Source organism: Rhinolophus sinicus, linkage group LG09, assembly GCF_036562045.2.
Source record: "Rhinolophus sinicus isolate RSC01 linkage group LG09, ASM3656204v1, whole genome shotgun sequence".
Classification (NCBI taxonomy): domain Eukaryota; kingdom Metazoa; phylum Chordata; class Mammalia; order Chiroptera; family Rhinolophidae; genus Rhinolophus; species Rhinolophus sinicus.
Window position 1 is genome coordinate 20,387,830 of NC_133758.1, and position 13,667 is coordinate 20,401,496.

At 49.9% G+C, this 13,667-nt stretch overlaps 1 protein-coding gene across 7 annotated transcripts in view; it reads right to left on the minus strand.

The window, feature by feature from the left end:
• Positions 1-13,667, minus strand: part of CTIF (cap binding complex dependent translation initiation factor) — a 259,305-nt gene that overhangs the window by 228,902 nt on the left and 16,736 nt on the right. The window lies entirely within an intron of this gene.

Consider the following 13,667-nt stretch of genomic DNA (forward strand, 5'->3'; position numbering starts at 1 on the left):
TCTGCCAGGAACGACTGTCCGGGTAACCTCAGATTCTGGCTTTCTGGTAAATTGGCTACCCTTTGGATGATGGGATACATAAGACCTTATAACAATGCAAACCTATAGCACAACTCTGACCCAGCCAGCAGACGAGCCAAGCAACCAGACCTTTTCTTTCTCGGGAGATGGATGAAGAGACAGATGGACAGGTGGATGGATGAATGGATGGATGGACTACTACTTTAGGAAGCCATTTGTCATCCAGATGCCTAGTAGAAGCCGCCATTTAATTATTCCATCAGTTAATATTATTTAAAAGGATGAGGGGCTCCAAGGTCACGCCTGGGAAAGCTTACCTCTGGCTTGGGAGCCAGAGATACAGGTGTGAAAAGCTAACATGTCAGTGTAGGGTTTTGGGGTCACATGCAGCTCTTCCTTCAAGCCCTTCCCCTGAAGGAGCTGAATGAATATGCCCATCTAGGGAGACAAATGCACACAGAAAGAGGCCTGAGTAAGCAGAGATCCTTCTGCAAAGGAGTCCTGGGAGTTAGGGCCAGGCCCTCGGCTGCATGGAGGCCTCCCTCAAGCAGCAGGGATGCCCGTTACTTCAGGGGAGGCTGGCGTGCACACGCGTGAGTGTGTGTGTGTGTGTGTATGTGTGTAAGAGAGATAGCGAGAGAGAGAGAAAAGCTGGACAGAGAAGGTGAGGGGTGGGAAGAAAGAGCCAATAGTTATTTTTGAGTAGGAACGAGGCATGATAAAAGAAGAAGAAGAAGGAGAAGGAGGAAGGAGGAAGGAGGAAGGAGGAAGGAGGAGAGGAAGAGGAAGCGGAAGAGGAAGCAGAAGAAGGAGGAAGGAGGAAGGAGGAGGAGGAAGAAGACGACAATTTGATGGGGAAGAACAGTCTTTTCAACAAGTAGTGCTGGGACAACGGGACATCTACATACAAAAGAATGAAGTTGGAGGGCGGCCTATTGGCCCAGTTGGTTAGAGGGCAGCACTCATAACACCAAGGTCTCCAGTTCGATTCCCACATGGGCCATTGAGCTGCACCCTCCACAACTACACTGAAAATAACAACTTGACTTGGAGCTGATGGGTCCTGGAAAAACACTGTTCGCCAATATTCCCCCCGTCACACACACACAAAAAGCATGAAGTTGGACCTCTACAAGACTGTTTATTCCAGATGTGGCTTTTGGCACCATCTTCCTCAAACACCGGAATTCTGTCACCGTTCCCTGGTCCTGAGGCAGGGACATATACCAGATTCCATTTTATCCAAACTCTCTGCCTCAGGTGGACGAGGCAGCATTTTCCTAGAGTCATAATTTCTGGTTGTGGTTTTCTCCCCACATCTCTAAGCTCAAGCTCCCCGAGAGTCAGTCTGACTCCCCCAAGCCATACTGTCCTGCTCAGTATCACACCAGGACACGGGGACCCTGGGCAGACACACCATCTCCTCTTGGGTCAATGTAGGGGAACAGGAGCCAGGAGGGGGAACGGACGCTGTGCCTACCTGTGACCTCTGCCCTACACCTCACAGGCCTCCCTCTCCTCAGAGCCGCCCTTTGGTGGCGTCCTCGGAGCAGGTACAGTGATTTATGTTCCGTATCCCCCTCAAACACTCTCCTGGAGGCTCTGTACGCACATGCGCTATCGTGGCCCGTGACAAGACATGCTCTATGATCACACCTTCCACATAAGCCGCTCCCAAGGCTTTAAGAAGAATCAGCCATTTCAACCTTTTAGAATATTATCCCCTCCATGGAGAAAGCCAGAAAACACAACCACACCAAAGACAAACCCTGCCATGGCCAACCCCAAGCTTATGAACTACGTAGAATAGGGAGGTCGAGTATAAATAAAAGGATTTTAAAAGGTGCATTTGAGCAAAGCAAATCCTACCGATGTCCTTTCCTTTTTTGCTTTCTTTCTTTGTGTCACACACAAATTCTGTACTTGGCCTCCATGGGACCAGGTTTCATTGGGTTTTACTGGAGACTTAGTGTCAGCACTTAAACGGTTACGCCTCAGCTGGAGCAGTGATTCTGGAACAGAAGAGGTAGCTTTTTGCCCACTTATTTTGGTGTCCGTGTTGGCTGATGTAGAGAACCACACAGAATGGGGACTCAGAAAGTCAGAGGAGGGGCGAGTGAGGCCCCAATGAGGACGCCAGCGAGATGGGGAGGGAAGGGAGACAGGTCAAGGTCCTCAGATCAACAGACAGGCCTGTCTCAGTAAGGTACCAGGGCCCCGGCACCCCACAACGACTCCAGATGCTTGTCTTTTTGGTTTCCCAGTAAAAATGGCCAGGCCAGAAGGGAAGGGAAAACATCATGCAGCATTAAGGGCTTCTGCCCTGGCCTGGCGAGGTCCCAAAGGCCACATGTTTGCTCTTCCAAAGGTCAGCGCTGCCCTGGGCAGCCTGGGCAGGAGTGACCACACACTCACAGCTGCCAGAAGACAGGCCCAGCCCTCAGCACGCTCTCCCAGCAGGGCAAACGGGCAGACCTGGGTGCCCTGTGTGGCACGGGCATTGTTGGCCAAGGTCAGGGAGGGACAACCCACAAGCCTGGTTGTTCTCCACTGAGTTCCCTCTGAGGCTGATTGTTCCACAAGGCACAGCTTCTTCAGCTCAGGGCCTACCCGACATGCCCTCGGCCCTCCACAAATGTTTGCTGTTGGCTCTCCAAGGAGAAAAAACAAGACTGGGATTGGGCAAAGGAAGCACTCTCATTTGCTAAGGACTTAATCACGGCAAAGCCCTGATGAGTTTACCCTGGAAAGAGAAGATGAGCTGAGTGGGTGCTGTCCTAGGTTACTGCAGATAACCACGGCGTGGGGCTGGGGGCACAACCCAGAGCAGACATGTGCACAAAGCAGCCTTCCTAAAACTGCATTCGCATTTTGAAAATGCAATAAAATAGCCTCTCTAAAAATGCAAAAATCTGGGCAGGGAGCATTTGTGACAGTCCTATACCCAGGGACAGAGAGTAGAGCCAGACCAAGGCTGGGCCTCCATGCACTAGCCTTGTCCCGGGGGTGGGGAGGGGTGAAGGAGCCATCTTAGGGGGAGAACATGGATAAATCCCACGTGCTGCCGACTGCTTGCTGGGTTGGAGGTTCTCACCCCAGAACTCTCAGTTCTACTCACAGTGCATTGCTATAATCCCACTGCATCATTGTGAACCCCACCCTGAAGGCAAAAGAGAAGTGAAAATTAATCTAATTAATGTCGACAGTGTTCACAGTAAGGAAAATTCTGGTGTTTTGCCAAGAGTCTCTCTCCTCAGCCAACTTTGTGGGTAAAGGGCACGGAGTTTGGTGCCTTGCGGGCCCAAGCTGGAGTTCTGGCTGTTACTCAGCCATGTCACCATGGGGACATCTGCCAAAGGGGCAAAAGTGTCACTTGGCTAAAAGAACTGCTAAGAGGGTACGAGAGGAAAGATGTAAAAAGGTGCAAAGTCCCCAGTGGCCACTGAACACTCAGCAAGTTAGTGTGAACACTCATGCCTCATAGACGCAACCGGGGGCTTGTGTAGACACCTCAGGAGGAGGAGCCGGGACCTTTCTTCTGCACCCCCAGATCCTGCCCTCAGGAGTCCTGGCAGCTGTGTCTGGGGGTGAGGGCTCCAGGGAGGGAGGTTCCAAAAACCCTGCAGCACCCAGCTGCCAACTCCTTTCATAGCTACTATTGTCATCTAATTTGGAACTGGCAGCAGCCCCGTGAGGTAGGCAGTACCTGGGTGGTACTGCTATTATTCCCAGTTTAGAGATTCAGAGAGGGAGTGAATATCAGGCTAGTCACACAGGAAGTTACCTCAAGAGCTGGGTGTCAGCCAGTATAGTGCCCTTCTAACAAGACAGCTATTATTTATTGAGTATCTGGATTTTCTACCACATTCCCTATGGGGATGGGGTAAGGTCCACCTGTCCCCGTGTGTAACTGGATGTTCAGAAGTACAGCAGAAGTGACATTATGCCCGTTCCAGATCTAAGTGTGAAGACAGCCTGGCAGCTTTTGTTCTTATGTTCGGAGGAAAGCCAGCCCCTTTGAAATAAGGTCCGCTACACCAAGACCACCATGCTGAAGGAAGCCCACACTAACCACAGCGAGAAGAGAGGATCCCTGGAGAACTGATTCCCAATCTCTCTCTCTCTCTCTCTCTCTCTCTCTCTCTCTGTTTTGTTACTCTGGAGAACCTGCCCAATCCAGACTCCTTGAGGCCAGGAACTGAATATGATATACCTTTGACCCCACAGTCTGCCTCTTCCAGCTCAGACTAATGGAAGCAAAAGACTGGAAACTTCCCAAATGTCTAGAAAGAGGGGATGGGTGAATAAACTAGTATATAACCATATGCTAGACTATAATACACTTAAGAAAAAAGGAGGCTTGCTATGTGCTGACACAGAAGAGAGCGACAGAATATTCTGTTAGGTGAGAGGAGCAAAAGGTATGGAATAGCATTTTCAGGAGCAGACCTTTGATGTAAGACAGGGGGACATGAGAATGTAGTCCTTTAGTGCATGAAGAAATCCTGAAAGGAGAAACAACATATAAGCGAAAGTGCGACCTACTGGGGTTATGTTTTTAAAGAAGAGTTCTTCTCTTCTACACATGCATATGGAACTATTTATGAGTGAAAAAACATGGTGTCTGGGATTCGCTGCAAACAATCCATGAATAGGGAAACGGAGAGCAGAAAAGAACCAAACTTGGCTGTGAGATGGTAGCCGAGGCGCAGGGCGGTGGGTACACAGTGGTTCCTTATATTGTTCTGTCTACCATTACAGCTTTTGGAATTTTTACCAATAAAACGTTTGTTAAATAATCCTGGTTATTTCTGGTCTCTGTCATTAACCAATACACCTGGGTTGGTTCCTCTGAGTTAGCTTATATACCCCAAACAGCAAAGGCCTGCAGGCTCTGAAGAGATCTGCACTGGCATGAAGGAGCCCAGAGGCAGCCACAGCCCAGAAAATAACCAGGCGGCTTGGTGTGCAGGGCAAAAAGGCCATTCAAGCCTCACAGCGGAATCAAAGGACAAATTCTCCTGCCTGGACGCCAGTGAGGGATCTGAACAAGCCCTCAGAGCACCACGTATAGCGGAAGAGGTGCGGCTAAGGGGTAGGCTGTGTCCACCCAGCACGGTGGTCCCTCTAGCCCAAGGTGCCCATTGTAGGGTCTCTTACCCCAAAGTGCACCTCAAAATCCTGGGACAAGGTCTGGCTTACTCACCTCTACCTGGGTGGTCTTCACAGTCTGGCCCCTGCTCAACTTTCCAGCCCCCTTCCTCGTCTCCTTCCACTTTCCTCAAAGTCTATGTCCTTAAAAGTTCCTAAAGCACCCCCACCCATGCACACTAGGTTTTTGCATGTAATGTTTCTTCTGCCTTAAACACTCCTCTCCCCACCTCTTGGCCAGAGTTGATTCAACTCTCAACTTCCTCCACACTTCCTCCAGGAGCCTTCCCTGACTCCCTAAGCTGGACCAGGGCCCCTCCAGGGACTCCCATACTGCTCTGGGCTTCTCCTTTCATTCTGTGTATCTCCTCAGGGTAGGGACTTTCCAAAATCGCACTTGAAGGCTCTCCGTACACAACACAGTTTCTTAATATTGATGACAGAAGGACAGGACTCAGAATCTAACACCCAACCAGCAAATGGCTTCATTAAACCCTGGTTTCCTCTGCCCTACATGACAAGTGTTCTTCCTCCCAAGAATTCCTGGCTTTTACACTCAGAAGGATGACATGCTTCCTTGCAACTGGATCAATCACACGTGTTTTTCCTAGTTAGACTTGCTCTCCCCTCTTAGGGGGTGGGTAAGGGCCTCTTTCTGATCTCACTTCCTCCGCTGGTTCCGGGCAATGTGCTCCACTTCCGGGAGGACCGGAAGTTAGTCAGTCAACTTGGCCACGTTTGCAGCTCTGCTAAGAGTAAAATGCTTGCAGGTGGAAATCACTAACATGAGGATCTGAACACTCAATATTCATTTGTCTATGTCTCCTCGTCCACTAAACTGACAAGGGACCAATATCACTGTCCCCAAGTGATACTGGACGTCAAGTGGGACTAGGGTGGGTTGCTGCCGGCATAGATCCAATGCTGGCTCCTAGGATAGCAGGAAAGATGCCCCAGCCTTGGGCAGGAGGAGCCATGTGCTACCCTCCACCAAGACCAGTCAGATCCAGGAGCACATTTACCTGGAGCAGAAGGCGTTGGAGATCCTTCTGCTCTTTAATTGTCAACTGCTGTGAACTGAACTGATCTTGAGAGGAGAAAGGTTCAGCAAAATTTTAATTACAGGCTGTCTGTCCTGCTTTTAATGGCTAGACTCTGAAAAGGTAGTACTTTAATCACATGGTGTTAAATCAAATCACTTTTTAAGTATACTAGTGAGCTTGGGTATTTAAAGGAAACCTGTTATGAAATATTTTATGGGGCAAGTTAATTGAACTTTTTTGAAGTTCAGGGATTATTTTTATTTAAGAAGCTTCCACTTAAGTGAATCTAGTTCAAGTTGGGTGGGTGCACTAGGTCACTCACTCATCCATGTTCGCCTTGTCATATCTCTCAACGGTGGCCACCTCCCCCAACTTGAGTCTATGACAGCTCCCAGGCATTTTACAATCCTCACTTCCATTTTCCTCCCGGAAAGGGGCCTTTGCACTCAAAACTGTGCATATTCTGGAAATTCTGAAAGAACGTGTTAGGGGTTAACTGTGCACTCCCCTACCCAACTCATAAGCTGAAGTCCTAACCCACCTCCACCCCATACCTCAGAATGTGACAGTATTCAGAGATAGTTAGTGCCGTTAAAGAGGTGCTTACAGTAAAATGAGGTCATATGGGTGGGGCCTAATCCCCTAGGACTGGTCTCCTTATGAGAAGAGATTAGGACACACACGCACAGAGGAAAGACCATGTGAGGACAGAGGGAGAAGACGGCCATCTACAGGTCAAGGAGAGAGGCCTCAGGAGAAACCAAACCTGCAGACTCTTGGCTCTTGGACTTCCAGCCTCCAGAACTGTGAGAAAATGAATCTCTGTTGTGTAAGGCCCCCAGTCTGTGGCACTTTGTTATGGGCAAGCAGACTAATACAGAGGGGGGAGCTGGACAATGCCCACAGGAGCTGTGTGACTGGGTCAGGGGCCTGTAGCTCCTGGCTCAGGGTCCCCTCAGCTTCCCTTCCTCAGGGGATGGGACGGTGGGAGGATTAAATGCAAATGGTGGGCAGGACGTTTCGTGAGCTCACTTCCCCCTCCTTGGTTGTGCTATGCAAAGGATGTTGTCTACCCAGGAAAAAAGATTTCTCTCTCACTTCTTGCTGCCTCCTAGGTACAGGAAGCCAAAGTGAGAAGGGGATCCTGACACCAACAGCCTGCACATTTTTCTTGAATTAACATTTTACCGTTTTTTCCGAAAAACAAAAAAAGTGTTATCACATATATTCTTAAAGTTAAGACTCACAACAGATCTGTGAAATAGCCAAGATTAGAAATCTTATTTTCATTTTACAGATGAGGTAAACTGAGGCTCAGAAAGAGTGGGTGATTTATTTGTGACCCCGTGAGTTGTTGGGCAGGACCCCAGTTTCCTAGAATCACAATCATCTGCTCCCAGCTCTCTCCCACCATCACAGACACCCTAAACACTCAAAAACACCACCATTACCAGCCTACTCCTCGGCTGCAAAACCTTCAATGGCTCCCAGGTGGGGACCACGTAAGCCTCCACTGACCTGTACTGCACCCGCACCCTAGCCCCACCCATCTTTCTAACCTCTCACCCCCATCTCCAACTCCATTGTGACAGACCAGTCAGGCTATCTGATGGACACAAGCCACGCTCACATGTTACCACCTCACTGAAAACACTTTCCCCACTTCTTTCTGAGTGGCATAGGAGCCACCTCCTCCAGGAAGCCTTCTGTGACTGCTCTGAGTTCTTTCCACAGTTCTCTTAGGCCGAGCCACACGAGGTGGCTCTGAACAGGCCTACCTTTATTTTGTTTGCCAACTGCTTAACCATGTTAGTCCCCAGGGCAGGGAGCATAATTTCCCACCATCCCGTGCATCCAGGCACAAAGAAAATACTCAATAGCATTCATTGGTCTGTCAGAAAACCAGTCGTATGTGGTTACCTCCACAACATAAACATGTTCAGAAATAGCTATTTACAAGCTCAACTTTGTAAACAGAATCTCACTCTTCCCTGACTTCTGCCCCATTGCCAGAGTGCTGGACACCCACCCTGTTTGGCCTCCAGCGACACTGTTTCTACTTCCCTCTGTCCCTGGACATTCCCAACTACCCGCAGCGTCCCTGCCTCGCTTCACCAAACTCGTGATCCTGAAACCAAGGTCTACACGAACTCCCAGATTTATTATTTAAAGAACCACAGGGCTTTCTTTCAAGACGTCCTCTTGTTCTAAGACTAGCCATCCAGGACAAGAATTTTCGTCTGTTTTCTTCACTTGCTGTATTACCAGCTCCCAGAAAAACAGCCTGGTACATAGCTGCTGCTCAAAACTATCTGCTGAATAAGTTTGTTGAATAAATGAGACTATTAACTCTTTGACTATCTGTCGTACAGACTTTTTCAAAATGTAATGACTGAATGAGAATCCAAATCGGGTCTCTCAGCCAGGCCTTGAGCTGGGTGGGCTCCTGGCCGTGGGGTACCGTAAGTCAAATAGGAGTGCCCAGGAAGCACTGTCCTTTAGGCATTAACTCTAGTGTCATGTACCCGTCAGAAACATCCCTCTCTTATCATCTCCCCAGAGCTATCCCCAGGGGTTTTCCACAGCCTTTCCAAAGCTGTCATTTCCTTCTGCTGAGGCAAAGAATCAGAATTCCTACCCAAAGGGAAATGCTGAAGAAGAGGCTGGCCCCAGACGCTGCGGCTGCTGTCCAAGCTGTCACCTCCAGAACTGAACAGAATAGAGTGGCTGCCTACAGCATGGGAAAGAAGTCCCTCCTGTGTCGTGGCTGGACAACCTCCCCCTGCCCCAACCCTTGAGGGCAATGCCCACACACAAGGAGCCCACCGTGGCCATGAAAATCTCAACTCCTTCCCCTGTAAGTGCCGCCCTCTCAGGGGCTGGCCCGTCACGAAACCTAGTTTTGAGTTTTACCTCCTTTCTCTTCCTTCCCAGCTTTGGGGAGGCCGGCTAGGTGCCACCACTCACAGAGAGGGGCACAGAGGTGAGCTGAGTCCCAGAAGCTCCCAGTCAGGAGAGGGAATTCAGCCGAAAGCAAACAGGAGGCAGCCTGGCCGCTGTGGTCTGCATGAACCCCTACGAGATCCTTGGAATGTCCCGAATGGGAGCAGCACACTTGCAGGGGATGACACAGAGGCTCCAGGATAAGCCAGAAACGCAGGAGATACTGGAGGTTCCAAAATCCCTGCCCTGTGCCAGGGGCAAAAGTGAGAGCTTCTCCCCTCCCCAGGTAATAACCCAAGCCCCCCCTTGCCCCTCCCCTCCACTCTCAGATTGCGTCCTTCAAAGCCTCCAAAGCTGTCCTACGTTATGAGGAGTCCAAATCCAAGTCCATACAAGATGTGGCCCGTGACCAACCTCGCCGCCCTTCTCCCCCTCGCTTACCCCCTGCAGCTGCTCCTGGAACAGACCCTGTCCCTCTCACATACCCCCACTTCCTTTAGGACTCTGCTCTTACTATCACAGAGCAACCACCGCCCCTCCAGCCCCTCCAGGCCTTGGCACAGCTTTCCTCTCCTTCACAGCACGCACTGGTGGCCTTGTAGGTGCCAGGAAAGCTTCTCGAGGCTGCCTAGAACGGGCTCGGTATACGGCTGCACATACTGACTGACTGAATGAATGAACTCCCCCTGCCTTCACACAACACACACTTCCCTTGCTGATTGCTTTATTCCTTTGTGTGTATGTGTGTGTACTTGGTAACACAGAGGCGAGTGAGTGAGAGCTGGGAGCCACAGTGCCCGGTGACAGTAGCCTTGGTCTGTGAAACGGGCTGGCAAAACTGGCTGTGAGTTACAAAGCCCACAGGGCCCAGCAAAATCCCCAACGGAAGGTGCATCTCTGTAAGTGGCCTCAAATCCGTCCTCGGCCTCCTGGTCAACCCGCCCTGGGAAGAAGGGGGTCTGGCTTCAGGAGACTGGCCCAGGAGACTCACGGTGCAGGATGGCCACGGAGTCACAAACGCGGACCCCACCTTCCCACCTTGTCTGATGCTTATCTGGGCACAGGTTTTATCTGCATGTGTCCCCGGTGCACCTGAGCCATGTGATCTGTCTGCCCCCCACAGTGTCTGGCACTTAAGGGGGGAGGGGCTGTCTGCTATGACCCCTCCGAAGAGCTCACGTGTATTGTTAACCAGCACCGTCCTAAGCACATGGAACAGCTCACTTCAGCTTCACAGTGGTCCTAGGAACGAGGCACTATTATTACCCCCATTTTACAGAACTAAAGTACAAGGCCCGTCCCTGGTATCTATGGCTGGTTCTGTGTGAAGTTAGAGCACAAGAGGGAGCGAGGATGTGGCCTCTGGTCCCCGTGTCAGCTGTAAAGTCCTACGTGACAGTTCATCTCTTGGAGTATGTTTGCAAAGAGGCCATAATAATACCTGCCATACGAGGCATGAGAGCACTTGGCAAATTCATAAAACATGACACACACGAGTGGCAGCTGGTATTATTTAAGGACATGACAATCCTGGCGATTTCTCAGCTGTTTCCGTTAGGAGGAGGGAAGGAAGAGCCCTGGACAGCCAGGAAGCACCAATTAAAACTAGACACTCTGCCGAAAGGTGTCACTGATGAAACTGGTGATACAACAGACAGGGAGAGCTTGGCATCTCTGGAAAACAGCAGTGACACTGGCAATAAACAGAACTTGAAAGAAATAAAAAAACAAGCTATGTATACAAAATTATTTAACGTAACTGCCAATCTACCAATTGCTATTAAAGGGGGAAGGGATATAACATGCAAAAGTTATATAGTATTCAAGTGAAGAGGTAGATTGATAGATGGTTCTTCCCTTCGAATATATTTTAATGGAATGGTAACACCATTGTGGTGACAGAGCCCCAGAAAGCAGTTTCCAGGCTCTCATCCTCACATAGAAAGGTGCTGGCTCAGGTAGTAAATGGCCATCAACTGTCATTGGATGGCCATCAGCTGTGGCTAGTTGGCCGTCAGCTGTAACCAGTGAGCCATTGGCCACTAATATAACTGCTGTGGCTACGCTAGCAGAAAAACTGGGGGCTAGCAAGAAGATGGTGGCTGAGCTAACAAGAGCAGATTGCAGAGAGGTGGATGCCGCCAGAGAGAATATAGTGATATGACTCCCCTACTTATGGCTCCGTGGGTGTTCCTTTTGGCCTCACCATGTCCTGCGTTCTTATGTGGGGAGCGGGAGCAGAGACCCCGCCTGATACCCTGCAGGACAACCATATTTTCAATAACATTTTTTAAGATGTTAAAAACACAAGCGCACACACTAATGAGCTATCGCCAATGAGAACCAAGCTTCTATTTGCCAAAGTTTCCCCCCACATGGAACAGCTTCATTTATTCAAGTACCTGCTGTTGCTAATATATTGTTAGATGAATGAGGTCAAATTATCCTTCTACGACAAGCTAGAGGGGAGACAGGCTTTGGGGACCTCCATCGAGGCCTGGAAAGGGGCCGGCACCATTACAGAACTGTGGTAACGACCTGTGCCCACAGCCCCACGGCAGCGGGGCCTGCATGGGGACTCTCACCCCCAGGCCCTCAAGGCCCCTGCGTGCATCTCAGGTGGCAGGCAAAGCATTTGGGAAAAGAAGAAATACCGCCCTCTCCCACAAAAGCCCATTTTTCCTAGGGACCCTTCTGGCCTCTGGGCCACCAGATAATCAACTCTGGGCACCCCTAACACAAGCAGGACAGGGGAGAGAGCCACCAGGAGGGAGCCTGTCAGAAAAGCTGGCTCCTGAGAACAAGGAAGACCCCAATTCGGAAAAAAACAAGGGAGAACCAAGAGTGGCTGGAAAGCATCCAAAAAGAAATCAAAGTCTTTTAAAAGCCTTCCCCCCAACGTCGAAAATGTCCAACCAAGGAGGAACTGGGATTCCTGGTTGTCAGAAAGAGTCTCTTACCATTTGGGGAGGGTGTGGGAAACCGTGTGCTGCTGGCTGGGGGAAGAGGCGGGGCCAGGGACCCCAGGCAGGAGGGGGACGCCTAGAAAGAGCCCACCCTTGGGATGGAGGTGGGAGGATGGTCCCAACAGGCAGGGACACAAATCTAGGAGAAAAGGCAAAACCTCAGAACAGGAGAGATTGGCCCTTCTGTATGAGGCAGAGGCGCTACAGGCCAGAGGGGGGAGGGCGTCTCCTAGGAATCAGGAGAATCTTAAATCACTACATTGAATACATACCACTATGGAGAGCAGCCAAAACACAAAAGAATACTCTTTCTCCCCACCCCCCCACAAATCCCAGTCACCTTCAAATCACCACCAAGATCAAGGTCAGCTTTCCACTGGCAGTAAAAATGAGTCACCCTCACCACCCCTACTCCTAGGAGTGTTTCAGCCCAGGGGAAAGGGGAGGCTGTATCTCATCCCCTATAATTCCCCTTTATGGGAAAGGGGGACTCAGTCAAGACAGCTAATCTGCATACAGGGAAGACCCCAAGGGCCCTTCTGCAGCCCCCGACTCCCCCCCCCCCCCAAGAAATGCTGCCACTAATCTCTCAACTCCCAGGGCTGAGTTAGGGTTACGACTGGTAGGAGGAAGCTGGGAAGGTGACACTGAGTGTGGGAAGTTGGCCCTTGCTGAATGTTAGAGCTCGATCCTGAGGTAAAGTGCTCTGGCCCAGCGAACTGACCCCAAAGACTTACAGGTTTTCATATGTTTGGGGCTTTCCAACTAACTCAAAGATGCCTTCTTCCGGTTACTGTTCTGAAATGTGGACCTTGGTCTCCAAGCACTCGTTTTTATTGGCATAATTATGATCACCTAGAAATGGTACTTGTCTGGAGTCCCCATTCCCAGGAAACAGTGCTCTCTACGTACAGTTCTGGGCCTGCTTCAGTTCCCAACAGCCAGGATCAATTCCTCATGTGGAAACCAAAACAAGCTAAAGTGCCCTCTACAAGCTTAGGACCCTACTAACTGGCTAACCTGACAGCCTCCAGAAGTTGTCAGATGTGACCCTGAGGGCTGTGGGGATGAGGGGAAGATGCTGACCACCCCCAGACCAGTTCTCATTAGTCACCCATCCACCCAATTTTCACATCAGGCCACTAGCGAGCAGCAGGAGGAGCAGGCAAGACCGTGACTCTGCAGCCAGACTGCTGAATTAGAATCTTGCCTTTCTATTAGCTGTGTGACCTTAGGCAAGTTACTTAACCTCTCTGTTACCTCTGCCTCCATTTTCTCTCTAAAATGGGGGTGATAATAATATCCATCTTACAGGGTTTTTATATGGATTAAATCAGTTAATAATTTGAAAGCACTTAGCACATTGCCCAGCACATGGTGTTAGAAGAATCGGTTTGTTGGTAAATAAAAATTTTAAAGTTATTTGAAAAAAGAAGTTGGAGGCTAAAATGAAGTTTGAAAACCATTATTCTAGATCAGGGGTCCACAGACTTTCTGTGAAATGCCAGAGAGTAAATATTTTAGGTTTGTAGGCCATAAGGTC